At 45.0% G+C, this 15653-nt stretch overlaps 1 protein-coding gene across 1 annotated transcript in view; it reads left to right on the top strand.

Annotated features, from left to right (window-relative positions):
* Positions 1 to 15653, top strand: part of HGSNAT (heparan-alpha-glucosaminide N-acetyltransferase) — a 580634-nt gene that overhangs the window by 469770 nt on the left and 95211 nt on the right. The gene's annotated exons all lie outside the window — the stretch shown is intronic.

Below are 15653 nucleotides of genomic sequence, written 5' to 3'. Positions count from 1 at the left end.
CACCATACCCTCGGCCTCAGAAAAACACTGGCCATGGACAAGAGGATCTTAAAACAGCCTCAAGACCATGGCAAGGAACAGACCTTAGAGCTCATTGTTTTAGCTGTCGTAAAACCTAAAAAAGGCATTCCAGTCAGCACAGCAAATATCAGTAGAAATTGTTTGACACTGAGAAATACACTCAACTCTAACAAACTCCAAGCTGAAAAAATGGAGCCTCTGTGGCAAGAGGACAGCAACTTGCCCTCGTATATATTATCTTATGTGATGCAGATTTGTAGAGTGCACTATCACCGGGGAGGGTATCTTGGCTCTGTACAGGTGTGAGTCTAGCCAAACCTATGGCCTTGTGGGACTACTCGAAAAGCCAAGTCTTCAGCTTCTTGCAGAATTCAAGAAGTGAGAAGGAGGCTCTTATGTGTAGCGGCAGGTTGTTCCACGCTTTAGGAGCGATGTAGGAGAAAGCTTGACTACCCGATCTGCTTTTTTTTATGCAGAGGGATGTGTGCAAGCAGGAGTCCAGACGAGCGGAGGTGTCTGGAAGATTTGTGAAAGCAGATGCTATTGTTGAGGTATGCTGGGCCAGTGTTATGTAGTGCCTTGAAAGTTTCTGTGAGGAGTTTAAACTGTGCTCGTTTGTGTATAGGGAGCCAGTAGAGCTCCTTCAGGTGTGGGATGATGTAAGTGTGGCTGCTGAGTTTTTTTCTTTACACAACAAATTTTATTGTCAGAAGTCACAGTGGGCCTTGCGTGGCCAGGTAGCCAAATAATACAAGATACATGTACATTCATAAGATGTTAACTTTTTTGATATCTATCAAGCAATAGAAAAACAATAATGATATAGCATAATGCCCCAACAGGGAGCTGTAGTGTCATGTTACTGCTACATTACTTATCACATATCAGGTCTAACCACATTGCTCTGTTATTCATACACCCCTGACTGCTGAGTTCCGAATTGTCTGCAGCCTTTGTGTGAGTTTTTGTTGTTGAATTCTGCACAAAGGGCATTCCCATAGTTTGGCTTGGTTGCGAGAAAGTTATGTGTGATGGTATCCCGGATGCTGATTGGGAGTCATTTGAACATTTTCCTCAGCATCTTCAGTGTATGGAAGCATGAGGTGGTGATGGTGTTGACTTGAGCCGTCATGTTGAGTATTCTGTCAATGACAATTCAAGGTTCTTGGCTTGGTGGGTTTTAGTCCTAGTTCTGTTAGCCACCCAGTGGAGTCTCACAGTGAAGTGCTCTTTCCAAAGATCAGAATTTCAGTGTTGTCATTGTTCTGTTTCAGATAGAGGCTCTTCTTTCAGTGGGTGATTTATATTATACAGGTTTTGCCTTTGATATAGGTCCTGGGAGTCTTGTCCGCATAGGACAGGACATGGATGTCATGAGAGTGGATGATGCTGGCTAGAGGGATCATGTATGCTTTGAAGAGGGTCATGAGTACCCTTACGGAACTCCACAGAGGAGTTTGCAGGTGTGAGAGGTGTATGGTGCCAGACTAACTGATTGGGTTGTTCCAGTCAGGAAAGAGCAAATCCATAGATGTGCAAGTCCTTGGATTCTGATGTTGTGTAGGTGTTGGATGAGGAAGGGGTGAGAGACCATGTTAAATGCTACAGTAACGTCCAGGAGGATGAGGGCCACTGTGCCTCCTCTGGCTAGAGTCATGCAGATGTTATTCATGTTGGTGATCAGGGCAGTTTCTATGCTGTCGAAGGGTCTGAAACCAGGCTGAGTGCTGTTGATGAGTTAGTGGTCATTGAGGTATTCAGGGAGGCGTGTTTTGGTGATTTTCTCTAAGACCTAGGCTGGAAATGGTAGCAGGGACTGTAGTTGTCAAGTGTTGAATGGTCCACAGTTGGTTTCTTCGGGAATGGGAGGACAGTTGTGTGTGTACAACCTTCGGGGAAGTTTGCGGAAGAGGTGGAGGCATTCAGAATGTCCCCTGCTTGCATGGCATAGAGGTGTGTTTTCCAGCCCTGAGTACTCAACTGCTTGTATATCTGGTATCCTGACTTTTATTTTGGCCTTGGCATCACTCTAACAGAAGGCCAGGCCTTTCCCTTACTATGAGAAGTCTGGGACCTGTTGTGGGACCTGGAGCAGGCACTCCAAGCGTGCCTCAGTACTGGCAGTTGACAGTCTGTTATGGGGTTATTGCATGGTGTGGTGGTGGAAGCATAATATAGTTAGGAGATTTCTATAGTGTAACCAGATGTTTTTATCTGGGTTACACAAGTTAAGGCGTACAGGCCCACATGAGGTGTTCCATTCTTATGTGTGTACCCAAGCTTTGTGCTGACATTCTGTGTGCCTTTCTACATCAGTAGTACATGTATGATGCGTGTGTGAGCAAGAGTAATGAAAATCAGTGGTATCTATTTTGGATTCCCATTTCATGGCTCCGCCCAAGATGAAGGTTGAGCACTGTGTTCCAAGACAGTTGAAGTATAGCAGACTGTTAGAGAATGATCTCAGGGGGACCTAGGGCCCATGGTCCCCAGTATCTCACCTGTCGGTAATCATAACACTGTGCTGTTATTTTGAATGGACATGGGCTGTATCTTCATGACTGACGTGAGCCTGAATGTTGACTACATCTGGTTGATTCGTTTGGGTCCATCCTGGGCTACCCCACCTTTTGGCCTGCCTGGGGCCACAATCGACCCAGACTGCTCACTCACGGGCAGTACATGCCCGAAGGAAGCTGCATCACAGAAGGGCTGTTGAGGCCCATGCTGACCTGATGAAAGCCCAGCACAGCAGCCTCTGGATGGGCGTACTGCTAGATGCAACCTCCACCCGTCTCCATGCACACACAAAGACTTTGGCTCCCATTGGATTCCTCCAACTTGAGTAGGATGGCTTCCCGGGTACTGTACTGTATCTTAGGCATTTGAAGCATATCGCCAACCAAAGGAGGGGTAAGATATTGCAAAACGACTGGGTATATTTGAACTGTGGGCATTTACTAACAGCACCTGTGTCTATTTCATTGCACTACCAGTGAGACAGGGAAGCCAGAGCTAGAGGAAATATATTTAGGTGGGAGCAGAGGGAGCATGAACTGTGCATAACCTAATAAGGAGTGCTCTCTGGAGCACTAAACTGTATATTCCTTGAAAAGCATTGTTTTTAGTACAATTGAAATAAACCTTTTTACTTGTAAAGGCAAGTACTGTTATGGCCATTAATATTATTGTGTCTGTTGTTTGATTTTTGAACTTGAGCACCCCCACATTACCTTCCTGAGAAGCTTATGACTGTTCGCTCTCACTACTTTGCGAGTTAAGAGCAAAAGGGATTATACTTTTTTTAAATGTATTAACATTTTCAAGAAAATGACATGTTACAACACACAGGTCAGCAAAAGGGATTATACTTTCCCCAGTGTGCAAAGCATAGTAGGGCATGCGCTGGGTCATACTACAGTTGAAGCCTGAAAATCCTTACCTGCTCCATAGTCCACTGAACAAGGTTTAACATAACCTGTGATTGGTCTCATAGCAGCATGGCCTCCTTCCAATACCAAGCCAACCTTAAGTAGTGTAGGCTAACTTTAGAAAAGGCATTCTCTGATAAAAATATGGCATACTCTATCACTAAAAAGAACCAGCTAGAGGCAACACCACCTATACCACAAACAGTTGAGCCACCCACACCACCTACCCAAATTCATAGCTATTGAGTCCAAGACACAATCACAGATTTACTGCCAATTAATGAAGGTCCAAGCTCCCTGATCATCAGGACAATGCCTGGCACGATTACAGGGCAAATCCACAAGAAGACTTTTCATTAGAGCCCTACCAATTGAGAAATTTACCAGCAGACAATACATCTAGTAATCACACAGTGTTACTAAGGGCCACTGAATTTGACAATGTTCTGATACATATAGACAAAGAAGATGACTTACTAATCAAAACCCTCTTGAAGATAGAGCTTACCACCCAGTTCTTTCCAACGTTGAAAACAATACTAAGGTGCTCCATGGAGAGCTTTAAAGACTGTGAAATCTAGAATTATAACACTTAGAATAGAGAAAATGTTCAAGCATGTCCACAGGATCCATTATACGTTTATGGTGAATATCAAATGCAGCAGCCCTTTCAGGAAGATGAGCAGCAGTAAAAAGCAGAGATATTATACAAGAGGTGGTTTGGACGTAAAAGCACACCATGGGTAGAGGTATGCACAGTAGAGGCATCTTAACCACCAAGCAAGTTGCCCCACACCTGCTCACCTGACAATCCAACACCTGTTGGGGGTTTGACTAAGGTGTTACCTTCCTCAGTGACAGGACGTAACCTCAGTTTGATGGGTACTTTCCCTTGTTTCTCATGGTTATTGCCTTTAATTTCACACCAGACAACCCCAACCAATATTCCACCCCACTCACATAATATCATCAAGAAACATCGTAATCTGTTTCTGGAGGAGGTGCAAACTGCCCTGTTCAAAGTAGTGATAAAATGTGTTCCAGAATTGGGTTGTGTCCTTACTCGGTTTGCAGGCTTTTCACCCCAGAACCAAAACCAAGTCTGTTTAGGCAGGTGTTTGACACATAGTGAATGCATTTTTTTTTTACGTACCCTGCTCTCCTTTCCACCCTGCTAACTGACATTTCACCACCTCAAACTGCAGCCCTGTTTAATTAGGCTCTGCAGTGCAGGTGGTAAAATGTATTTTAAAATGTGGAGGAAAATCTGCATAGCGTTCTTACTTCAGATCAAAAGCATAATCATTCTTCACATTTCCACACTAACATTTATCCAAGGAGGAAAAACACAATCTGAGGTGGAATATGTGTCCTGGTGTATTGTGGGTTTCAAGGGAGGTCTTTTGAGTCACCTTGAGACCAAAGCTCCTCCTTCAAATAAAAACAAGCATTGGTGAAGCCAGTTGGTCTCTGCAATGCCAGAGTTATTAGCGTTGTTAATGTCTTTTAGCCATGTTATATAGCAGCCGGCTGCTGTACAGCATGCCTGAAAATCCTTGAAGAAAACGCTATAACATGGCCAGTGCTAGCCGTGTCCTAGTGCATTTTTGTCTGACTGCAGTGGTGGGACAAGCAAGACAGCTTGAGGGCGGGTCAAGCAACACAACTTCTGTTGAAATCAGTCAGTCCGTGAACATATTTCCAAAATATAGAGAACTTCAGCGACATGTGAAGCCAAAGCACAGCTAAGCGCAGGTGGCCACATTTAGTTTAGGGCAACTGAAAGGTAAGAAGTCTCTAATAAGTATATACTGTGTACATATTTCACAGGACCCAGGTTTCAGTTTAAGCGTATGTAAACAATAGTATGTAACCGTGTAAGTAAAAAGTAAATGGTGCAAGGCGGCAGGACTGCCTTACAAAGCCAGAATAAACAAGACAAATAATACAAAACAATGTCCATTGGCTGCAAATCCTTCCACTTTGATGTCAGAGAAAGAAAAGCAAACAGGCGCTCTTGGAAAACAGTGCCTGACTTTTGACCTCTGTATTTGAATTCACAGCAAATGCGACGAGATAAGAACAAGATTTACAGGACTGTTTACAGAAACGGAGCTTGGAGCGAGTGAAAACACAAGCGGTAGTGTTAAGTGCTCTCAAACAAAGAAAAAAGTAGTCAGTAAAAAAGTTGCTAAAATGGGAGCCGTGGATGGATAGTAGTAATTGGTCCATGCTCTCAGGGAGGGCTAAGCACAGGAAGAGGTATGACGCATGCATGCTATGGACAAATAGGGAGAAGAATAGGAGAGCAATGCTAGAGCTAGCAAATAGGACTCCTATGGGCGGGCTGAAACCCGCAGAGTGTATACAACATGTCTCTTTCAGACGATGCATGCGCTGTCTAGACCCAAGATCTAATAAAGTTGCAATATTCAATCTCAACTCTAGATGGCAGGAGTGTGTCCACACTACAAACTGCAAAACAATTGTTACACGTAAGTAACCTTTTCCTTTTGTAAAGCACTGTGACACCCATCGGGTTTTGTTTGCTCTACATAAAACTTCAAATAAAACAAAATAAGAATAAATACGATAGAAGAAACATAAGTAAAATTTGTTACTGCCCTCTTCACTTACTTACATTAAACAAGCTAACATTATAACATATACCCTAAACGCAACAGAGTTGATAGTGTTCCAATTGTAAAAAGAATGAACCACAAAATTGAATGTTGTTGAAACAGAGTAATAAATAGCTTTTAATAAAAAATAAAAATAACTATATGTAGTCTGAGGTTTTGGGATTGCCCAACAACTGCAGGCAAGGGTTTTTGATATCTTTTTAAAAAAAGTTCTCCCCTGTCTATTATAAAGTAACTTACACAAAAATCCTCAAATTGGAAGAGGAAGAATTAATTTTTTTGTGCTCATTTTTGAAAGCTGCTGTACATGCTCGTAACACAATGTGCACTTTGAGGATTGGTTTTATGGATCTTATATTACTATTGTATTCATGTTCACAGTAAAAAAAAATGACGGATGTTTTATTGATCAGTCTTTTAACCTTTTTCATGATATAGGATAGGCATAAAATAAGTGGCTTAAATTTGAAATAGTTTTTTTTATACTATCTTATTATGATTTGATCATATTTTATTTCTAATCTGTGTACTATATGCTGCTATTTTGACCTGTGCTTTTATGGATATATCTGTATCCGAATAAAGATTTATGAATTAAATTGAATTGAAATTGATACAGAGTAATAAATAGCTTTCATCAAAAAATAACTATATGTAGTCTGAGGTTTTGGGATTGCCCAACAAGTGCAGACGAGGGCTCAGAAACAGTTTACGATCCACAGCAAAAGTTGGGCTCAGACAAATTAAGTGAGACAAGTCTTCCTTCCTGTTAGAACTGGGGGTCTCTAGTAGGCAATGGTATACACCTTTGACCAAACAGGGACCCTTGCTTCTAAGTCAGGGAAAGGGGATTACACTACTGGATAACCCCTGCTCACCCACGTGGTAGCTTGGCACGAGCAGACAGGCTTATCTCAGAGGCAGTATAAAAATAAGTATTCTTTATATAGACTTAACACAAGATACAAACGACAAAAATCCACAATACTGTACTTAAAATAGACTTAAAGATGGTAGAAGTTGCTTAGTTCAAGTTGGTGATAAATACGACACAGTTCTCACAAAAGTACCTGGATGCGTAATGCAAAACAAACAAAAGGCTTGGAGAGTGGGAGATGCGTTGGTTCCTTGCTTCGGGGGAGAAGATGCCTCGCGCCTCAATGCTTGCGAAGAGTAGGGGAGACGTCTTGATCCTTACCGGAGAGGAGGTGATGTGTAGATTCTCATCCTGTGGCCGGGTTGCAATGCGACAATCCGGCGCGATTCGATAAGATGGCGCCCTTGATGCGACGACGTGAAGTCGATGCGCGCACCCTCCGGCGACCTTGCGGCGGCGACACGCTTCTCCGGTGATGCGTCGGGTAACAGCTTTGACGAAGGCACGCTTCTCTGGTGATGCGGCGGCAACCTCTGTGACGGCGACACGCTTCTCCGGCGATGCGATGGCAAGAGCTGCGACACGCTTCTCTCAATGCTCCGCGCTTTCAGCTCCCAGCGACATGCAGGCTTATGTAGACAGAATTCCCAGCAAGAAAACTCTGAGGGGAGCTGGAGGTGAAGTCTTTTGTCCCTGGCAGGAGGCAAGCACAAGTTTAAGCCCTTGGAGTAATATTCTGCAAGATGATGAAAGTTCTTTGAAAGTTCCTTCTCCTTTCCTTGGCAATAAAGAAACCACTGCAGGCCAATCCAGCAAACAGCACACCGGCAGAGGGGCAGTCCTAACTCTTGCAGCTTACTTGGTTCTTCTCCTCGGCAAAAGGTACGTCTTGTTCCCAGAAGTGATCTAAAGTTCTTGGGTCTGGGTCCCAATATTTATACTACTTTTCTCTTTGTTCTCTGAACGCAGAGAGGCCTCTGCCTAGCCCAAATCAGATCTGGTCAGTCCTGGAGCACTTTGTTGACAAGACTCCTTCTTTCCTTTTACAGGGTAGGCCAGGGACATCAGACACACCACAGGAGGTGGTGCTAGAATTGTTGAGGGAAGGCCCAGCCCTATTCAGGTCCCAGGTGCAACTCTTCCCTCCCATCTGCGTGCAGATCTCTCTATTTAGCCTTGTGCTGACTCACCCTGTCTCCTGGAATCCCCCGGCCCCTGTAACTCAAACTCCTGACAATGAATACATAACCTAGTAGAGGCAGGCTTGGATAGTTATGCAAGAAAATACCTACTTTCTAAAAGTGGTATTTTCAAACACAGAATGTTAAAACCATCTTTCCTAAAAGATGTATTTTATCATTCTGAGTTCAGGCATACTAAATTCGAATTTCTACCATGTACCTTGAGTCAGTTAGGATTATAAGATGTAATAATCAAACTACCCACTCTATGGGGGGCAGGTAGCTTTGCAATAGTGAAAAACGAAAATGGCTGAAATTCACTATTAGGCCATGCCACACACACCAGGGCATGTCCTACCTTATACTTCCAATGCGTCCTGCCCTTTGGCCTACCTTAGGGGTGTCTGATATGAAGAAAAGGGAAGGTTTAGGGACTGGCAAGTGGGTGCACTTGCCAGGTCGACATGGCAGTCACAGATTGCACACAGGCCTTGCAATGGCAGGCCTGAGACACATTTTACAAGCTGCTTCTGTGGGTGGCACAACCAGTGCTGCAAGCCCTCCAGCAGCATTTGATTTACAAGCCCTGGGCACACATGGTGCACTGTACTAGGGTCTGACAATTAAATCAAATATTCCAATCATGGAGTCACTAATCAGTACATCAATTTAACGTAGGGAGCACTTGCACTGTTGCACTATTAGCAGAGGCTCAGTGCCCAAAACATCTAACCAGCAAAACATATCAAAAACAGAGGAGGCAATCAGTAAAAAATGGAAGGGAGACTCATGCAATGATTGTTTTTTTTAAACATATTTTATTGGCATTAGGTATCAGCGGTACATATTCAAGTCATTTGCTAGTCATAATCATTTCTAGTTAACAGTTCAGAGTATTAGTCCTAGCTGTTCAGCTAGTCACTAGTTCATATCTCTTCTTGCCGTGCGGCTTTCCGCAGTATTATACAGTTCTAGTAGTAAGTGGCTCCCATTCCAATACAAAAAACCTAACAGTTCCCCCCAACTTTCCCCCCGTTGCCCCCCCACCCCCGTAGCTGTCGACTAACCTGCCACTATGTCTCTCGCTGCACCTATGGTCTGGGTCTCACTCTCCATGGGTTCAGCCTTAGGCCAGACTCACGTAAACCTTCAGGTCTGTAGATGTTAGGGTGCTATTGTTTTCACATGGCGCCCCCTCTCTCCCTTCCTGCTCCTGGCTATTAGGGGTGACCGGTCGATACCCGGCCTGAGGTGTGCTGGGAGTAGACTCCTGGTCTACATTCTTCAGGTCGTCTACTAATGCTCCCCAAGCCTGCGCTCTCTCCAGTCTACCTATGAGACTCATGTAATGATGCTAGGTCTAACACTCCCTATAACCACAGATCTTCAACATTTACATGAAACATCAGAGGTAATACGTACAATTTAGTGGGAGGGCAAAAAATATAAACTGAAAACATTTAACAACATGGCTAGAGATCTGTTGTGCCAAATATGACTAGGCGATCTGTGCAGTGTTTAATTTTTGCAGGTGGTGGGGCCAGCACTCATTTCTGGGTATCAGGGCTTATTTTTCATCATTAGAATTTTGACCAAATACAAAAGAGAGAAATGAAGACTAGGGAAAAGAAAGGAGAAAGAGGAATATAAGAAATATGCAACAAAGGTTGAAGGCAGGCATGAAAAATAACTGCACAATTAAGATTAAGAGACAGGAATGTGGGACAGCGAAAGAAAGAGTCATGTGGTGGAATCAAAACTATAAAAGTCTAGCCTTTGTTCGGCTAAACTTAACCTTGCAAACGTTCCCAAAACCAAGAGAGTAAGATGTGGAGGAAGATCTTTTTATTTCAATGTAGCTAGACTCTGGAACACCCTGCCCCTACACCTTCGCTCGGAATCTCGCCATCTCCCCTTTCGAAAACCTCTTAAAACATGTTCATTTCAACATTCTGCCTTATAATCTCTCAGTCTCCCTCCTGTTCGGCGGTTAGAGCTGGTATGCCTTAGGGTAGCTATGCACTCAATAAATGCTGAATAATATTAATAATTGATGTACAGCATTCTGAGCATTGGGCAACGGTGGGGTCCTAAGAAAAACATTAGGATCATGCACCTTTTTCATTTTATTTTACTAATTAAGCACTGTATGTGTGGGCTAAAAGAATTTAACTTAGTAACTGAGTCTATTTTTTGGTCTGACATCTGAGAGGATGCCATTGAATGAATCAACTTTTACTCTATCTTGAAATGCTATTATATATGTTGAATAGTTTATGCCAATAGCCGAATTAGTAGTAAAATTCCACTACCACAATGAATCCAATAAGAAACTAAACTGTTGTTTAGACTTTAGCCATTGCTTAGAAATGATTTCTTTTCAAAATAAGCCTTTCGGGGTGCTATCTGATGAACCACGGGGTACGTTCATGTGTTAAATCCATTTCAGTCGTCTACAACTTGGCAGTCAAGGCCAAATTTCAGTCAGGTGTGAGCGTAAGGATCTGGTTTTGGAAGGTTTAAAATTAACATACAAAACCTTGATAAATCAGTGTCTACGAAAAAAGCAAATAGCATTGTGTAAAACAAAAGCCCTGTAGGCCATTGCTGGTATATACTTTGCTTTCATGACAGAAATCAATTCAGCCAGCAGAAGGAACATTTTATCTGATTTTATGCAGGGCAAACAGTGCAGAGCTTGATTTTGATTTCAGTTTGCTTCAATGTAGTTTATGACTTCCCATGTTTTCTAATTGCTTATTTAGATATCTGCTGTTTCTGATGGATACATCTGCCTGTGGATTCCTCATCTTTTGAATAACCCCTGCACCAGCATTCCACAAAATTATTTCCTTAGCTCTCCCATGTTAACAAGGACGTCACAATAGCACGGCTCTGCTCACGACTCCGTATGACGTCACCAGAGCCATAAGAAGACCCCGTCTGCGTGCTGACGTCAGTTCCCTTTCTTCTGCGCCATCGATGAGTGACAATTTTTTCTGGGACTCTCCATTTTACAGTAACATTGTTTCTATCTTCTCCTTTGTGTTGCAGTGAGAACGACTACTTCAAAGAAGTCAGGTTTCAATCCCTGCAGAGAGTGTGGAGGCCAAATGTCCATCAGTATCCACACGACGACTGTCTGGTGTCTTTCTTTGGACCACTACGTTGAAGGGTGTTCGTGCTATCAGAAGATGAGCCCGAAGGCACTGAAGGAAAGTGAGGTGAAACGCTTCATGGCGCGGGCGAAAAAGGAGAAGATGGGTCGCAAGAGATTGAAGTCGTCGACCTCGCATACTTTGAAGTCAAAGAAGCATAAGAATAAGAGAAGACATGGATCTCGGCGTCAAGCTTCGAAGGTCAGGGCGTCAATGTCAGCCTCCCTGTACAGCGGTGTCATGACAAGGATCGCATCTCGCCGTTGCCTACTCCTTCTCCGCAGGCGACTCCGGTCCACTCTCTGGCGCCGAGGGATTCTCCGACTCCCAGGGAGTCTTCTCCTGCGGCTTCACCTCTACCGGCGCTGGTATCTCCGGCGCCACAGCCTCAGCCCCCCATACGGCCACGGATGGATCCAGACCAGGGGTTTTTGGGTACTTATCGCCCTTTTCCAGAACCAGGAGCGGATCCGTCGCATTTCCTAAATGCGATGTTTGGCATGTTTACCAAGGCATCTTACCCTATTGGTGCGCCTTGTGGCCCCATGGGCCGCTTGCCTTTAATTTAGGCATCCCCCAGCCGTATGCCCTGGCACATTTTGGGCCTTTCATGCTGACAGCTCCAAATTTCAAAAATTGTTGTCTGTCTTAGTGCCATATATAATAATGCCAGAAACCAGTCCTCGGTAGCTTGTTTCCGGTCCAGGGAAGGCATGGCTTGGCAGTTCGGGCTGGACTGTTCCGATGAGGTACAGGGTCAGACTGATTTGCATATGGCCATGTCTGAACTGGGGTGGCAGAGTGGGCTAAAGAACAGTGATGGATTAAACCCAGACCAGTTGACTGGGGGTGAGTGCTTGTATTATCAACGCTCCGTCCATCATTTCCTTTGTTTTTTCTTTGTTCGCCATAAGTTGGCAGGGTATGCTCAGACGTGAGTCCCTTGCTCACTTTGCCACTGGATTCAAGCAAGCCGTGCTGAAGACGGCTGAAATGCCAGAAACCGGTCCTCGGTAGCTTGTTTCCGGTCCAGGGAAGGCATGGCTTGGCAGTTCTGGCTGGACTGTTCCCATGAGGCACAGGGTCAGACTGATTTGCATATGGCCATGTCTGAACTGGGGTGGCAGAGTGGGCTAAAGAACGGTGATGGATTAAACCCAGATCAGTTGACTGGGGGTGAGTACTTGTATTGTTAACGCTCCGTCCATCATTTCCTTTGGTTTTTCTATGTTCGCCATAAGTTGGCAGGGTATGCTCAGACGTGAGTCCCTTTCTCACTTTGCCACTGGATTCAAGCAAGCCGGCCTGAAGACGGTTGAAATGCCAATAACCGGTCCTTGGTGGCTTGTTTCCGGTCCAGGGAAGGCATGGCAGTTCGGGCTGGACTGTTCCCATGAGGCACAGGGTCAGACTGATTTGCATATGGCCATGTCTGAACTGGGGTGGCAGAGTGGGCTAAAGAACGGTGATGGATTGAACCCAGATCAGTTGACTGGGGGTGAGTACTTGTATTGTCAACGCTCCGTCCATCATTTCCTTTGGTTTTTCTTTGTTCGCCATAAGTTGGCAGGGTATGCTCAGACGTGAGTCCCTTGCTCACTTTGCCACTAGATTCAAGCAAGCCGTGCTGAAGACGGCTGAAATGCCAGAAACCGGTCCTCGGTAGCTTGTTTCCGGTCCAGGGAAAGCATGGCTTGGCAGTTCGGGCTGGACTGTTCCCATGAGGCACAGGGTCAGACTGATTTGCATATGGCCATGTCTGAACTGGGGTGGCAGAGTGGGCTAAAGAACGGTGATGGATTAAACCCAGATCAGTTGACTGGGGGTGAGTGCTTGTATTGTCCACGCTCCGTCCATCATTTCCTTTGGTTTTTCTTTGTCCTCTTAGCGCAGCCTGTTCATAGGGGCAGTACTTGACACAACTGTGTGTCGAGCTTTCCCACTTCCACAGAGGATTCTCGGCATCCAGAAGATGATTCCTTTGTTTCACGATAGAGCGGTTGTTCTAGTCCTGGAGGTTCTACGTCTGTTGGGTGTGTTCGCTTCCTGCATACTGTAGGTCAACTATGCATGCTGGCACATGAAGGCACCCCAGTGGTGCATCCGCAGGCAGTGGTATCAGCACAATGGAGATCTCGGGTAGAAGGTCAGAATCTCCAGCGGAGCTGTCTTGGTGGAGTGTGCCCGGGCAACCTGCCTCAAGGAAAGCCTTTTCAACCTCCTCCACAGGTGGCCACAGTAATCACGGATGCCTCCACTCTTGGGTGGGTTGTTCAACTGGAGGCTCTGGAGATCAAGGGTCTTTGGTCTCCGGAAGAAAGGTTGCTTCACATCAACCTTCTGGAATTGTGGGCAATAGGTTTGGCTCTCAAGGCCTTTCTTCCCTCCCTTCGCGGTCAGTCGATTCAAGTAATGACGCACAACACTACCGCGATGTGGTACATAAACAAACTGAGAGGTAGGGTTGTATCGTCTCTGCAGAGAGGCTCTGCGACTCTGGTGCTGGGCTCAGGGCCATCAGATTTGTCTGTTTGGAAATCATCTGGCCGGGGTGCTAAATGTGCGCGCAGACAGTCTTAGACGGCAATACTCGGCCGATCGTGAGTGGTGGCTTCATCCGGAGGTGGTCCATAACATCTTTCGGATGCTGGGGTTTCCTCGTTTGGACCTTTTTGCTACTCAGTAGAATGCGCACTGCAAGTCATTCTGCAGTCTTCAGTATCCGTTGCAGGGATCGTTGAGGGACACATTTCAATTGGATTGGAGCTTGCAACTTCTTTACCCGTTTCCTCCCATACCCTTGATATCTCGAGTTCTGAGGAAAGTTTGCCAAGACCGGGCCCAAGTCATTTTGATCGTTCCGGATTGGCCAAGAAGGGTGTGGTACACAGATCTACTTCACCTCACTTGTACTCTCCAGTCTGTCTCCCTCTCAGGGCAGACCTCCTCTCACAGTCACCGGGGCAGGTTGTACACCCCCACCTCCAGAGCTTGCACCCTCATGACTGGAGATTGAACGGGTCAACCTAGGTTCTTTCTCTCTCCCGCAGGATGTGGTGGATATTATTTTATCATCCAGGAGACACACCAAATCTATTTATTCCTCTAGGTGGTCCAAGTTTGTGAAATAGTGTGGAGAAGGCTAATTTATCTGATGTATTTGGCTTTTCACTTTCCTTGGCTCAGCAAAGTTGTGCTGTGGCTACGGTAAAGGGTTACTTGTATGCCTTGTTGGCTTTCCTCTGTTTACCTACCAGCTGTCTTTATTTAAGTCCCCCATTGTTATACAGTTCATTAAGGGCCCCAACAATAGGTTTCCTTCCATTCCCTTCATTATGCCTCAGTGAGATTTGAATTTAGTACCCCCTTTCCTGATGGGTTCTCCTTTTGAGCCTTTTCATAGTTACCCGTTGAGGCTTCTTACTTTCAAGACAGTTTTTCTGATCGCTATTTCCTCAGCCAGGAGGGTAAGTGAGCTTCAGACTTTTAGTTCTAAACCTCTGTTTTTAACCATTCATACAAAAAAAATGGCTCTCAGGCCCAGGGCTGCTTTCCTACCTAAGGTGGTCAGTCCTTTCCATCTAGGGCAGTCTATAACCTTACCTACCTTCTATCCTCCCCCTCACCCATCCAAGGTGGAGGAGAGACTTCACCGGCTGGACCCTATTAGGATTGTCAGCTTCTTTCTGGACAGAACTGGGGACCTAAGACTGGATGACCAGCTGTTTGTGGGATATATTGGAAGGATGAAGGGCAAAGCTGTCCACAAACGAACACTCTCCAGGTGGATCATCTTGTGCATCAAGATCTGCTACGCCTTGGCCAAGAAGGAACCGCCTGAAGGTATTAGAGCTCATTCTACCAGAGCTAAGTCATCTTCTTCTCCTTTGGCTAGAGGTGTTCCTGTTGTGGACATCTGCAAGGTGGCAACTTGGACCTCCCTCCACACCTTTGTGAAGCATTCTACTTGGATTTGGAGGTTAGGAGTGATGGCAATTTTGCATGCTCTGTCCTGGCAGGCGGACACCCTCCTCCAGGAGAGGAACTGCTTGGGGATTCAATTCAAAAGGTGAGGAATCCACAAGCAGATGTATCCATCAGAAAAACAAGTTACTTACCTCCTTTAACGCTTTTCTGGTGGATACAGTATCTGCCTGTGGATTCCTCACTGGCCCACTCGCCTCCCTGTTGTCCACCAGCATATACTGAAAAACCTCTGACTGTTTGACATTGTTATTTTTCATGTCATTTATATGCCTTACAGTTTGTTGCTAGGAAATGCTTCGTTTTTTTACTTTTTACTTTTCCTATATATAAATAGGGGTAATTCAAAAGGTGAGGAA

The sequence above is a fragment of the Lissotriton vulgaris genome, chromosome 9 (genome assembly GCF_964263255.1).
Source record: "Lissotriton vulgaris chromosome 9, aLisVul1.2, whole genome shotgun sequence".
NCBI classification, from domain to species: Eukaryota; Metazoa; Chordata; class Amphibia; order Caudata; family Salamandridae; genus Lissotriton; species Lissotriton vulgaris.
The sequence above is the reverse complement of the archived record's forward strand: the minus strand, read 5'-3'. Positions and strand labels throughout refer to the sequence as shown.